Source organism: Muntiacus reevesi, chromosome 1, assembly GCF_963930625.1.
Source record: "Muntiacus reevesi chromosome 1, mMunRee1.1, whole genome shotgun sequence".
In the NCBI taxonomy this organism is placed as follows: domain Eukaryota; kingdom Metazoa; phylum Chordata; class Mammalia; order Artiodactyla; family Cervidae; genus Muntiacus; species Muntiacus reevesi.
The window spans coordinates 19,390,439-19,403,680 of NC_089249.1; positions in this window are offsets into that span (position 1 = coordinate 19,390,439).

The following is a 13,242-nucleotide window of genomic DNA, read 5'->3' on the forward strand; positions in this document are numbered from 1 at the left end:
AGGCTAAGTAACGCCCCCAACAGCACACCAGCAGAGCTCCGACCTGCCCCCTGGCATCTGGGGCCTCAGTGAGCATCACACTGCCTGGGTGGCTCCTGCCCCATCCTAGTCCCCGCACTGTGCCCCTTGCCAACTCACAGGGGCTCAGGAAGGGGTCCCTCCTGCAGGCTGTGTGGTCCTGCAGACCGTGTGACCCTGGAGTTGAGTGGACACAGGCATCAGAGCTGCGGATGGCAGAGTTCGTGACCCGGAGCCGGCTTCTCTTGCCACCCGCTGGGAGCTCTGCCTTGTCCCCACCGTGGATGCCAGCTGGACGGGACGGTCGGGGGAGGGCAGCGTGTGTTGAGTCATTCCCAGTGGAACCGAGTCGCTGTGTGGATGGTGTGGGGGTCAGAGAGCTCAGGTTCCAGCCAACTTGTCATCATTGTGCTCTTTAGCAAATCCACCAAGGTGACAGCTCTCAGGGTGCTGGCTGGGCACATGGAGGACCTCGGGGACTCTGTTGTCTGGATCCTAAACAATATGGCAGGGGCAGAGCTAAAATTAGCAATGGGAAATCGCCAGCTCCTCTTGTCCCCTAAGGAAAGGGAGCTAAAAGAGTCTGCAGGCTTCTGGGGAGCATGGAGCTCTGACACCCATGTTTCATAAAATGGGAACCTGGGTGCACAGAGTTAGCCTCTTGTGAGAGGGTAAGGCACAAGGGGCCTGGGTGCAGGCAGCCTGGGTCCAGATTGAGTTCGGCCCATCTCACTTACTGTGTGACCTCAGGCAAGTTGCTTAACTTCTCTGTGCCCCTGAAAAATTCAGCTGAAAAAAATTGCGGTGGTGACAGCACCTGCTCCCCAAGAAAGAATGGATCTGGCATGAAGCACCAGGACCTTCAGCTTACCCCAGCAGTCTTCCCATGACCTTACAAGACAGGCATTGTGATGGCCATTTCCAATGAAGGAGCTGAGTTTAAGACTCTCTCTCAGGGGCCATGCAGAGTTAGGAAGAGGCAGAGGCAGCCAGGGTTCAAACATGAACAATGTCCTTGCTTCTGTGTCACTGTGCCCCATGTTTATTTCTGAACCTTCTTCGCCTGTCACTGTGTGTGGCACCTGTTTGATGCAATCATTATTGTCAAGCAAACAGATAAAATGGTTTTGAGGACTAGTAATGAGCTCCCCATCAATCCAGAGGTATGCAAGCATAATCTGAGATTGGTTGGGGTCCTCAAGCCTTGGATTCGGGGTTGAAAAGTGAGAATGAAATTCGCTCAATCGTGTCCGACTCTTTGTGACCCCATGGACTATACAGTCCATAGCATTCTCCAGGCCAGAATACTCGAGTGGGTTCCTTTCCCTTCTTCAGGGGATCTTCCCAACCCAGGGATCAAACCCAGGTCTCCTGCACTGCAGGCGGATTCTTTACCAGCTGAGCCACAAAGGAAGCCCAGGAATACTGGAGTGGGTAGCCTATCCCTTCTCCAGGGGATCTTCCCAACCCAGGAATCAAACCAGGGTCTCCTGCATTGCAGGTGGATTCTTTATCAACTGAGCTATCAGGGAAGCCCATATGAACTTGGGCTTGAACTCATTGCCATATAAGGCCCTTGCTAAGTCGCTTTAGTCATGTCTAGCTCTGCAATGGACTGTTTCACCAGGCTCCTCTGTCCATGGGATTCTCCAGGCAAGAATTCTGGAGTGGGTTGCTGTGGCCTCTTCTTAAGCCCTTTGCTGCCCTTAGACCTTAGGGCTCATCTCTGTCCTTCCCCGGAACACAAAGAGAACACAGGAATTATCTGGGTTGTTTGACACTGGAGGAGACCGAGGCTCAGAGTCAGGATTTGCCCAAGGTCACTCATCCAGCCTGACATGAGCCTGGGTTGGGGCCTCAGTCAAGGCAGGTGGCCAGCCGAGCCCACCTTACATTACACCCCAGCAGCACAGGGGGTCAGAAAGGTGGGCTCCTGTCCTTGAGGGACTAGAGAAGGGGGCTGGTGCAAAGAGGACCTGGGCCCTTGGGCAAGGCAGGGCAAGCTCTAGAACCAAAGGCGGGCCCTCGGGGTGCGGGGACAAGGGAACTGGTGCAGGCCCCCCAGAAATGGGGACTTTGGACTTCTTTTGGTCTCTTGTTGGACAACATGAGCACATGAAGACCCAGAGAGGAGCTCCTTTTGTATCTGTAACATCATGCAGTGCCTAGGACCTCTGAGAAAGGAAGACAAGGAGGAGATGGGGAGGGAGAGAGACGGGCGGGCAAAGCCTGATGCTCCAGCAAAGGTGGAGGGAGGGTGATTCCCACCGGGCAGGGGTCCTCTGGCCCCACTCAGCCCCCACCAACTCCTCTCTCCTACCAACAACAGAAATAGCCATGATGTTCCGAGCACTCGGGATGCACAAAGCCCAGTTCACTCACATTCTGCATTTATCCTGACAGTCCTGTGAGGGAAGGCCCGGGAATACCATCACCTCTATTTCTTCAGAAGAGGAAGCTGCAGCCAGAGAGGTTAAGTCACCTGCCCTAGGCCACACAGCCAGTGAGAGGCAGAGCTTGGAGTTAAGCTCTGGTGGGTGCTGAGTCCCAGGTCTTTAACCCACATCACCCTGGCTCCAGTGGCTGCCTTCTAAGGCTAGACGATGCCCCTCTCCTTTCCCTCCAAGGTGATCGTTTCATCTGACCTTCAGGATGAGAATATCTCAACCTCAGCCTCCACCGTCTGGAAAATGAGCCATGCTCTGGCTAAGAAACCACAGCCCTGGCCCAGGACTCAAGACAGATGGCAAAGGACCCAACCAGGTCAGCACTGTAAGCCTTGGGCATCCATGTGCCACCCACCCAATGGGGATCTCCTTTAAAAAAAAAAAAAAGAACAGCTTTTAGGTGCTAGAACTCACATTCTGTATACTTCACACTGTTAAATTGCACAATTCGATGGTTTTAGCCTCTTCTCAAGAGAAACCATCATGATGATCCCTGCTAGAACACTTTCATCATCCCCAAATGAAATCCTGCCCACCTGGGCAGTCACTCCCCATACCCCACCCCCGGTAATCACTAATCTACTTTATGTCCCTGGATTTGCCTCTTCTGGACCTTTCTAGAGATGGAGTCTTAAGGATCATGGTCTTTGCAGGCATCTATTTTTGAAGCCTTGTCATCTCCTTTTGCAGGACGACAGTGTTCTCTTGATTTGATAGGGGAGGAAACTCTGGCTCAGAGTGGTCAAGTAACTTGCCCCGGGTCACCCAGCTTGGCCATGGTGGGCAGATTTGGACCATGTCCGTCTGGCTTCTGAGACCCCAGTCACTCTTTTAGTCCTAAACCCAGAGTGGTGTGACAGTTTCAGTGAGTCTGAGGTTAGGGATAAGGGCAGGAGGAAGGCTGAAAGGTCAGGTGTGTTTGTGGGAAGGGAGGGCCTGGATTGAAGGAGCAGAGGTCTAGGGGAGGCACTGTGTCCCACCACCAGACGCAGGACCACAGGGAGGAAAGAAAGTGGGTAGGGTAGGTGGTGGGGTCAGGCGGGGATCGGGGTGGCGGCATGTCCCCTGGGGCAGCAGTCTGGCTCCAGCTCTCTGCCCTTCCTGCTGGTTGGTCCAGTCACATACCCCTCAACCCACCTTCCCCGCTGCTGCCTCCTCCCCCTCTGGAAAGAGCTCTCTGCCCTCCTGCTCCCGGACAACCTCCACCCACCCAATCCCTCTCCCCAAGAGGATGACTCAGCCTGAGCCCAGAACTGGCTGCCCTTCGACCACCTCCTCCCGCACCACCTGTTCCTCTGGTTGGAGCTCCCAGGAGGTATCACCAGTCCCAGGGGGTTGTGCCAGGGCCGCCTCAGCCCACACGTCCTCTGGGCCAGGCTCTGCCCACATGCCCTTCTAGTTAGGGTGCTCTGCCCAACCTTCACTGGAAACCCCCCTTGGGGTGTGCACAAGAACCTTAGGTCCTCTTGCAATACCCTTTGTATTTTTCAAGTGATTTCTATAACTTGACCAAAAGAAACCAAGTTTTAGAATGTGCTCTTTCAGGCTTCTCTCAGTTTCGTTTCCCCCATCCAATCCATCCTACCAGCCCGCCTTGGGAATCATCAACTTGATAAGCCTCCTCTTTCATGCATAGGGAAACTGAGGCTCAGAGAGGCTTCCCCAAGGTCATACAGCTGGGAAAGGGGCACACTTGCAGCGTGAATGTGTATTCTTACCCCCTGGAAATGACATTCTGAGGGTGTGGTTGTGGGCTCAGCCTGCCAGTGTGTGGAGGAGGACTCTTGATCCTTGGTGGCTTAAGAGTCAAATGATAGCTGCGGTTAATCATGCATAAGGACCAAACTTTTCTTCACTTTTTCACTCACTGATTCACGTAGAGTCAGACAGCCTGGATTGGATCACCAACTCCAGCAAACTTCGTGCTCTGTGACCTTGAGCAAGTCACAGAGACTTTGTCTCCTCACCTATAAAGTGGACATGAATATAATAGCCCTCTTGGACTTCCCTGGCGATTCAGAGGCTAAGATTTCTGCTCTCAATGCAGGAGGCATGGGTTTGATCCCTCATCAGGGAACCAGACCCCACATGCTGCAACTAAGACTCAAATAAATATATATTTTTTAAAATAATAATAATAGACATTGTCTCATAGGGCTATAGTAAAGGCTGAATGAGTGAATATGTGTGCATTGCTTCAAAAGTACCTAGCAAGTGTTGATAAATATGAGCTGTTGTTATTATTCTTCCCAGAGAATGCATTACAAGGGTGAAGTCCAATGCCCCCTCCCCTGCCCCCAGCCACAAGGAACTCACAGGGAACTGTGGGAAACTGTCTACAAAAATAGGGCTGTTATGGTCCAAAGAGGTGAGGCCTGGAATGAAGACTGAGGCTGGGCTTGCAGGACCTGGAAAGGGGACCTGACCCAGGCTGGGGTCCCTAGGAAATTCCAAGATGCTGTTGTTACTCAGAGTATGACTACTTGCCCCCCAAAAGCCAAAAAACAGGCCAGGCTGGTGGAAAGGAAAGGTTGTTTTATTTCAGATGCTGGCAACTTGGGAGTAGGGTGGTGTACATCTGTCTAAAGGCCCACTCCCCGCACCCTGCCCCTGGCCCCTGACAGGCAGGGGGTGGGAGCTTTTATAGCCAGAGTTGGGAGGGGGCTGCTACATGAAGCATCTCTTAGCAGTCATCTTCAAATTGGTCATCAGTGGTCTGAGCAGCAGCACCTTAGTTGTTTGCAGTTCAGTTCAGTTCAGTTCAGTCGCTCAGTCGTGTCTGACTCTTTGCGATCCCATGGACTGCAGCATGCCAGGCCTCCCTGTCCATCACCAGCTTCTGGAGTTTACTCAGACTCATGTCATTGAGTCGGTGATGCCATCCAACTATCTCATCCTCTGTCATCCCCTTATTCTCCTCCCTTCAATCTTTCCCAGCATCAGGGTCTTTTCAAATGAGTTAGTTCTTCGCATCAGGTGGCCAAAGTATTGGAGTTTCAGCTTCAGCATCAGTCCTTCCAATGAACACCCAGGACTGATCTCCTTTAGGATGGACTGGTTGGATCTCCTTGCAGTCCAAGGGACTTTCAAGAGTCTTCTCCAACACCACAGTTCAAAAGCATCAATTCTTTGGTGCTCAGCTTTCTTTATAGTCCAACTCTCACATCCATACATGACTACTGGAAAAACCATAGCCTTGACTAGACGGACCTTTGCTGGCAAAATAATGTCTCTGCTTTTTAATAAGCTGTCTAGGTTGGTCGTAACTTTTCTTCCAAGGAGTAAGCATTTTTTAATTTCATGGCTGCAGTCACCATTTGCAGTGATTTTGGTTGTTTAGGTACAGTTAATCTTCAGTTCCAGGGTCCATTTGTTCCCATTTCTTTGCAGCCAATTCTAGGAATTATGGGAGCTCAGGTTCTGGGTATAGTCTGGTCATCATATAGTTAGTTTCTTCACCTGGCGTTTTGGTATCTATAAGACAGCTCACAGGATATGGCTCAGAATATCATCTACAGCCCTTGAGAAAGAACTAAAGGCCCTTGACCGTGCTTAATGACATCATTATTATTATTTAGTCTCCTTTGACTGTTTTCCTTTGTTTCAGTGTTTCTCACTTCTCTGATGAAGCTTGCTCTTTGACTAAAGTTTTCCACAGACAAAAGGCAGGCAAAGGATATAGCGGGGCGGGGGTGGTGCAAAGACCATAGGGTCCTGCTCTGTTTCACTGTGGAGGTGCCAGCTGGGAGTCAGAGGCTGGAGTTCCAGCTCCAGCTCTGCTGCCCTGTGACCTTGGGCAGGTCCCTCGCCTGCTTTGGGCTGCACGGTGGAAACGCTGGACCATCCTCCGGGGAGCCGGGCAGTCAGACATCCGGGAGGACAGCCACGTCTCTCGGCTATTTTTACCAGGACCGTGGGCAGTCACATACTCGCCTTGGAATCAGAACCTGGGGGTTGCAAGGAAGCCCCAAGGTCACACAGCTCAGCCCCTCCTATGTCTGAGGCTGGGCCGACTTACTCAGCAGCCTCTTGGGGCCCAGTCTGGTCCCATCCATAAAGCCCAAAGTGGGAGTATCCCACTCTCTCTGGTCCCCCTAGAACACCTCACAAAGGGGATTACAGCCTGACGTTAGGCACCTGCCATGCCTGGACAAGTTACTTTTATTTGAAGCTGTTTAGAAAGTCACAGACAAGTTATGGGATTGGAGAAGGGGAGAAAAGCTGAGCACAGAGATGACTGACATGGATACAAAGACACAGAGATGGGGAGAGAGAACAGGGAGACAGAGATGGAAACAAACAAAGATAGAAAAGGAAAGAGAGATACCCAATCAAACACAAGGAGACAGAGAAAGACAAGTAGAAAAGGATTTAAAGAAAGAGAGAAGGGGACTTCCTGGGTGGTCCAGTGGTTTAGACTCCCAGGTTCCATCCCTGGTCAAGGAACCAGATCCCACTTGCTACCACTAAAGATCATGCATGCCGCAACTAAGACCTGGCACAGCCAAATAGATAAATTAATTTCTAAAGGAAACTATAATAGATTAAGAATTAAAACAAAAAGCAAAAAGGAAGGAGGAAAAACCCTGGGAGTGGGGGGGTCGGGGGGGATGGTGAGTGAAGAGAGAGCGGGCCGTGTGGGAGATACAGGGCAGAGGCGGGCCAGGCACAGGGTCTGGCCAAGCTGTCTCTGCTCTGGGCCTCAGTGTTTCCACCCGTACAACCCCATCTGAGCTAAGTGACCCCTAAGGGCCCCTGGACACTGCTGTTCAGACCCTGTGGTGTGATGCATCTTGGGAATGGGTTGGGCGATGGGTCCTGCCAGCTTCCTACTCCTCAGAGTTGGAAAATACTTCACTATTCACTCCCCTTATGGCAGAAAGTGAAGAGGAACTAAAAAGCCTCTTGATGAAAGTGAAACAGGAGAGTGAAAAAGTTGGCTTAAAGCTCAACATTCAGAAAACTAAGATCATGGCATCTGGTCCCATCACTTCATGGCAAATAGATGGGGAAACAGTGGAAACAATGTCAGACTTTATTTTTTGGGCTCCAAAATCACTGCAGATGGTGACTGCAGCCATGAAATTAAAAGACGCATACTCCTTGGAAGGAAAGTTATGACCAACCCAGATAGCATATTAAAAAGCTAACAAAGGTCCATCTAGTCAAGGCTATGGTTTTTCCAGTGGTCATGTATGGATGTAAGAGTTGGACTGTGAAGAAAGCTGAGTGCCGAAGAATTGATGCTTTTGAACTGCAAGGAGATCCAACCAGTCCATCCTAAAGGAGATCAGTCCTGGATGTTCATTGGAAGGACTGAAGCTGAAACTCCAATACTTTGGCCACCTCATGCAAAGAGTTGACTCATTTGAAAAGACACTGATGCTGGGAGGGATTAGGGGCAGGAGGAGAAGGGGACGACAGAGGATGAGGTGGCTGGATGGCATCACCGACTCAATGGACATGAGTTTGAGTAAACTCCAGGAGTTGGTGATGGACAGGGAGGCCTGGCGAGCTGCGATTCATGGGGTCACAAAGAGTCGGACACGACTGAGTGACTGAACTGAACTGAACTGATTCACTCCCCACCGTCAGCTCAATATGACTAACCCCTTCGAGCATGTGAAAAGTTGGGGCTCAGACAGGGGCAGACATTTTTTTGAGGCCACACAGCTGACTGTGGTGGGATGGGCAGAAGTGAGCCAGCCACACGCACGTTCTGTCCATGCTGGCTATAGACCCTCTCTGAGCAAAGGGCAAGTGGAGAACACGTGTTCTGCACCGAGGCTTCTTTCTCCACCTTCCTCTGTGATACACAACAGCCTGGAACATCTTCACTAAGGAAAGAAATACAGCTCAGGGAGAAGAAATAAAGAAATAAAGCCAGGGCAGGCTTCCTGCTATTGGGACATGACAACGTGCCCTCGCCGAGTGTCCGACACCCCAGCCCTCACGGCCAACACTGTTTGTTCCCTACCCAACAGCCCTCCTCTCAACTCCATACCACCAGCCATCTTCCTTTCCTTAAGAGTATCACATTAGTTTGGGGGTTCACCCGCCCCAAGTGATGCTCAAGAAAGATGACTCCAGGTTGGCCCGAGAGGTGAGTTGCAATTGCTCTCAGGCCGTCATGGTGGTCTTGCCTGTGACTGGCTTAGACATGGATATGTGATTGTGTCCTGGGAAAGGAAGGCTGAGAGGGAACTGGTCAGAGCAGAGAGAGAGGCACTTCTAGGAAGTTCTTCCTTGTTTTCAAAAGGGGACATGAAGCAGAAACTTGCCTTTTCCTGCCTTTGGATGTTGAATGAGTATGTGATGCCTGGAGCTGTGGCAGCCATCTTGTGACCTTGAGGAGAAGGTGAATTAGAAGCAGACCCAGAGCCACAAAAGTGACCTTGAGTCAGAGTCCCCTTGCTGAGCCCTGTCAAGCCCAAGAGCCATGAAAGGCAATAATGAAATATTGAACTGTTGTAGTTTAAAACACTGTAGTTTGGAATGATTCATTATACAGCAATAAAAACCAACACAGTGTTTCACAGATATTTGGTGAGTTAATGTATTGGGTACATGATAAAAGAATCTATCTTTTTTTTTTTTTTTCTCTAAGAGAAGCTGCCACATAAAAGAATCCAAGAGTTTCCATTGAGTGGCAGTGACCTCAGGTCCCCTGGAGTGACTCACCTCTGCTCCAGAGAGTTCCTCAATGGCCTCTCATGAACACTGCTACGTAAGGTGAGAGGTGAGATGTGGGTGACCCGGATCTGGCTAACCCGTAGCTTTTGGAACGTCACCCATAGCTTAGGAAACTTGCCAGCCCAGTCTGCAAACACTTAGCGGGGATTTGGTCACTTGGCTTCAACTGACGGTTCAGTGAGTCTTGCCTGGAGAATATCACTGAATGTCAGCGGCTCTACCTCACAGTGCCTGCAGCACAGAGGGCGGGACTCCGGGACACAAGTCACTGGAATAGGGAGCGTCAGCCTGTCCAGAAGGCACATCAAGATCACAGGCATCTGGCAAGTGACAGGGGCAGCACGAGAGGCCACCACAGGAGGACAGATCAGGGCTTCCAGACCTCTTCCCACCCACATTTGCAGATTGGACAAGCCCTTCCCCATCAGACTGAGTTAGCCCGTGGACTCTAGGTCAATTCAAGCAGAAGAAAGGAGGCCCCGAAGGAGAAAATGGACTTCCTGCTAATTTGAAAGTGGAGGCTCAAGCTGGTTTTACCTTGAAAAATGTGGGAGTTGGGGTTCTATGAATCCCCCAGGGAACGAGTCACGTCATGCTGCTTCCGTAAAATCTGGCTGTCCCATGAGGAAGGAAGCAGTTAAGAGTGAATACTCTGTGATAGGTTCTGCAGAAATTAACACTGTAAATCAACTATACATCAATAAAATAAATTTTAAAAATTCCAATTCCATCAAAAATCAATGCTGTGGTGAAAAAAAAGAGAGAGTGAATACTCTGGGTGCAATCTCAACTCTACCACTTCTCAGTCGGGTGGTCTTAGGCAAGTTGTTTAAACTCTCTGTGTCTTGGTTTCCCCATCTGTAAGATAGGGATGATGGTTGTACTAGTCAGAGTACTCCTGAGAAACAGAACCAACAGGATGTACAGAGAGAAGTTTACTTTAAGAAACTGGCTCACACAATTGTAGAGGCTGGCTAATCTAAACTCTGTAGGGCAGGCAAGGAGCTTAAACAACCCCACTCCACCACCTGCACACACTCCACCATCTCGTACATCTTAGCTTGGCACAGGGGACACCTGACCTCCCAGAATTATCTAAAACCACCACTTCCTCTTTCACACTGGGGCTTCCCTGGTGGCTCAGTGGTAAAGAATCCGCCTGCCAATGCAGGAGATATGGGTTCGATCCCTGGGTCAGAAAGATACCCTGGAGAAGGAAGTGGCAATCCACTCCAGTATTCTTGCCTGGAAAATCCCATGGACAGAGGAGCCTGGTGGGCTACAGTCCATGGAGCTGCAAAGAGTCAGACACGAGTGAGCACACACGCACCACTTTCTCCTTCACACTATGGGCTGCAGCTCCACTAAGTTGCCTCCAGATGGGACCTGGTCCACCCAGCTCTGCACTATCATACCTGTTCTCTCCTGCCTGATCCCCATCATAAGGATGATAAATTCCTGCCCATCCTTCAAGATCCAGAGTGCCTGATCCCCTCTTGGCAATGTTGACCTTGTCTTCCCTCTCTGTTTACACTGTACCCTATGGACATCTCTTTCTTTCCCCTCCCCAACAAGATTGCAAATTTCCTGAAACTGGAGAGTTTATCTTATTCATCTGGTCTCCCCTTGCCCACTTGTCCCTGGCACAAAGGCGTCTGATAAATGTTGCAGATGAGTTGAATAGTTCATTCTTGCTTGTGTCTGTTGACAGGGAGCGCACTTCTCCCCAGGCAGCCTGTTCCATTTTCAGAAACTCTAACCTGCTGGGATGGTACAAAAAGTATGAACATGGGATCTCTACAGAATCTCTGGCTCTCAGACCTGGATGAAGACCGTCTTTCGGTTATTTGTCCATTTTTCGCTCTCCTTCTCTTCTTCCTAAAGAGGAAGACAATTTTTAAAATTATTCGAGAGAAGCTAATTTTATATATATAATAAAGTCATGCGGATGGAGAGAAAGATGAGAAAAAGTTGTGTTGGCAAGGAGTTTTAAAAAGAGAGGTGCCCAGACTTCCCTGGTGGTCCAGTGGTTGGGATGTCACCTTCCAATGCAGGGGGTGTGGGTCTGATACTTGGTCAGGAAGCTAAAATCCCAAGTGCCTCAATGCCAAAAAACCAAAACAGAAGCAATATTGTAACAAATTTCATATAAAACTTTAAAAGTAGTCCACACCAGGAAAAAAAAAATGAGGAGGAGGGGAAGAAGTAGTGATGTGGGCTATGTTTTGGGACATCTTTTAAGGCCCTTCAAGAAACTCAAGAATGGAATTTCTCCTTAATTATATTTTGTTGTTGAATGGTCTCATTTAAACACGACATTACTCTGAGACTGAGCTACATGAGCCTCCAAGTTTATCAGGGTTACAGCCAGTTACTGGTAGATTCGTTTGTGCTCAGATACTGGTTTCTCTTTGGTGTTGTGACCTTTACTTGTGTGAATGCACAATCATGTTGATGAGCATCTAGTTTAGAACCTGCAGTTTCTGAAGTTTATTATCTAACTGTGCTGTAACTCTGATGAATATTTTCCCCTACACCTCCCGCCCCAGCCTCCTATACTACTGGAATATCAGAACAGTTGGCCCCATAGCAGAGGCCCCAGGATCAGTGATTATCAGCACTGTTGGGTAATATTCTTTCTTTATAAAAAATATTTGGTAACAACTCCTTTATTATCCTAAAATGCACCTCATTGATAATATAATCTGCCATATCCATAATTTAAAAAATTTAATATCATGTCCTAGCTATGGTATGTATAAAGATAAAAAGAAAGATTTTTAATGATCAAATAAAATGCTTTTCAATATTTAAATGCTGGGGCACCAGAGGACACGTGGAGCAATGCAGTGTTAGCACCTATTCATAGACTCACCACCTATGCAACACTTTCCAGCGAAAGTTTGTTGGATGGGGGACGGCATAGTTAGGACAGACCGGGCTATGCTGCAGTGACAAACACTCTTTAATCTTCTCCCAACACCTCCAGGGGATTTCTCACTCACATTTCACGTTCAGTGTGGTCAGGAGAGGCTCTGCTCGTCCTTGAGACCCAGCTAGACCACAAGCACCCCATCTAGACCAGCATGGTCACCGCCGCCTTGACTGCTGCCGAGAATACTCAGTTCGTAAAACCTCCACCGGCAGTGACGCACACCTCCTCGTATTTCATTGGCTACACAAGCATTATGGCCGTACTACCGTGAAATATCCTACCACGTGCCTGAAAGAGGGGATGTCAGAGTCTGCCCTAGAATCCATAATCCGTAGTAATGGTCACTGCCATTATCCCGTGGTGGCCCTGCCGTGAGGGGTGTCATTTTTCTGAAATGGTGAAAAGACTTGAAAAGTTCCCGATAATAATTTTTTCCCCTCCAATTTATACAGTAGCTGTATTCCTGGAACATTCTATGTATTTTTAAACAATTCAAAGACAGCATATGTATAAGAAAAATTTATAAGTTCTAGAGTAAGGGTCCAGAACACAGGATAAACCTTCTCTGTGTGTTTTTTCCTGCACATTCCAAAACACCCAGCACACCTCCCGCTCCCCTCCCCCCACCAAATGTCAATATTGGTGGAGCAGCAACCACTCCACCAAAACCCAAATGCCACCGCAGGGGACAATACAAGTCCCACTGAGAGCCCCTCCTCTAGGCTGGTGGTTGGGACAAACCTTTTGCAACAGAATACCCTTATTTGGCTTACTTCTAACAAAATATCATCAGACTCTAAATATTACTTGGCTGAAAGTCCTGCTGCTCTAGCTGAGGCAGGGGTGCCCATTCTGCAGAACCCCTGCTCTGCCATACCCACTCCTTCCCACACCCGTCAGAAGACCCTGAGTTCCCAGTGCTCAAAACCTGTGCTTGGACTTCCCTGATGGCTCAGCGGTAAAGAATTCACCTGTCCACAAAGGAGGCACGGGTTCAATCCCTGATCCAGGAAGATCCCACATGCTGCAGAGCAGCTAAGCCCATGCACCACAACTATTGAGCCTTCTCTCTAGGGCCTGGGAGCCCCAGCTGCTGAGCCCGCGTGCTGCAGCTCCTGAAGCTCACGCCTCTAGAAGCTGTGCTTCACA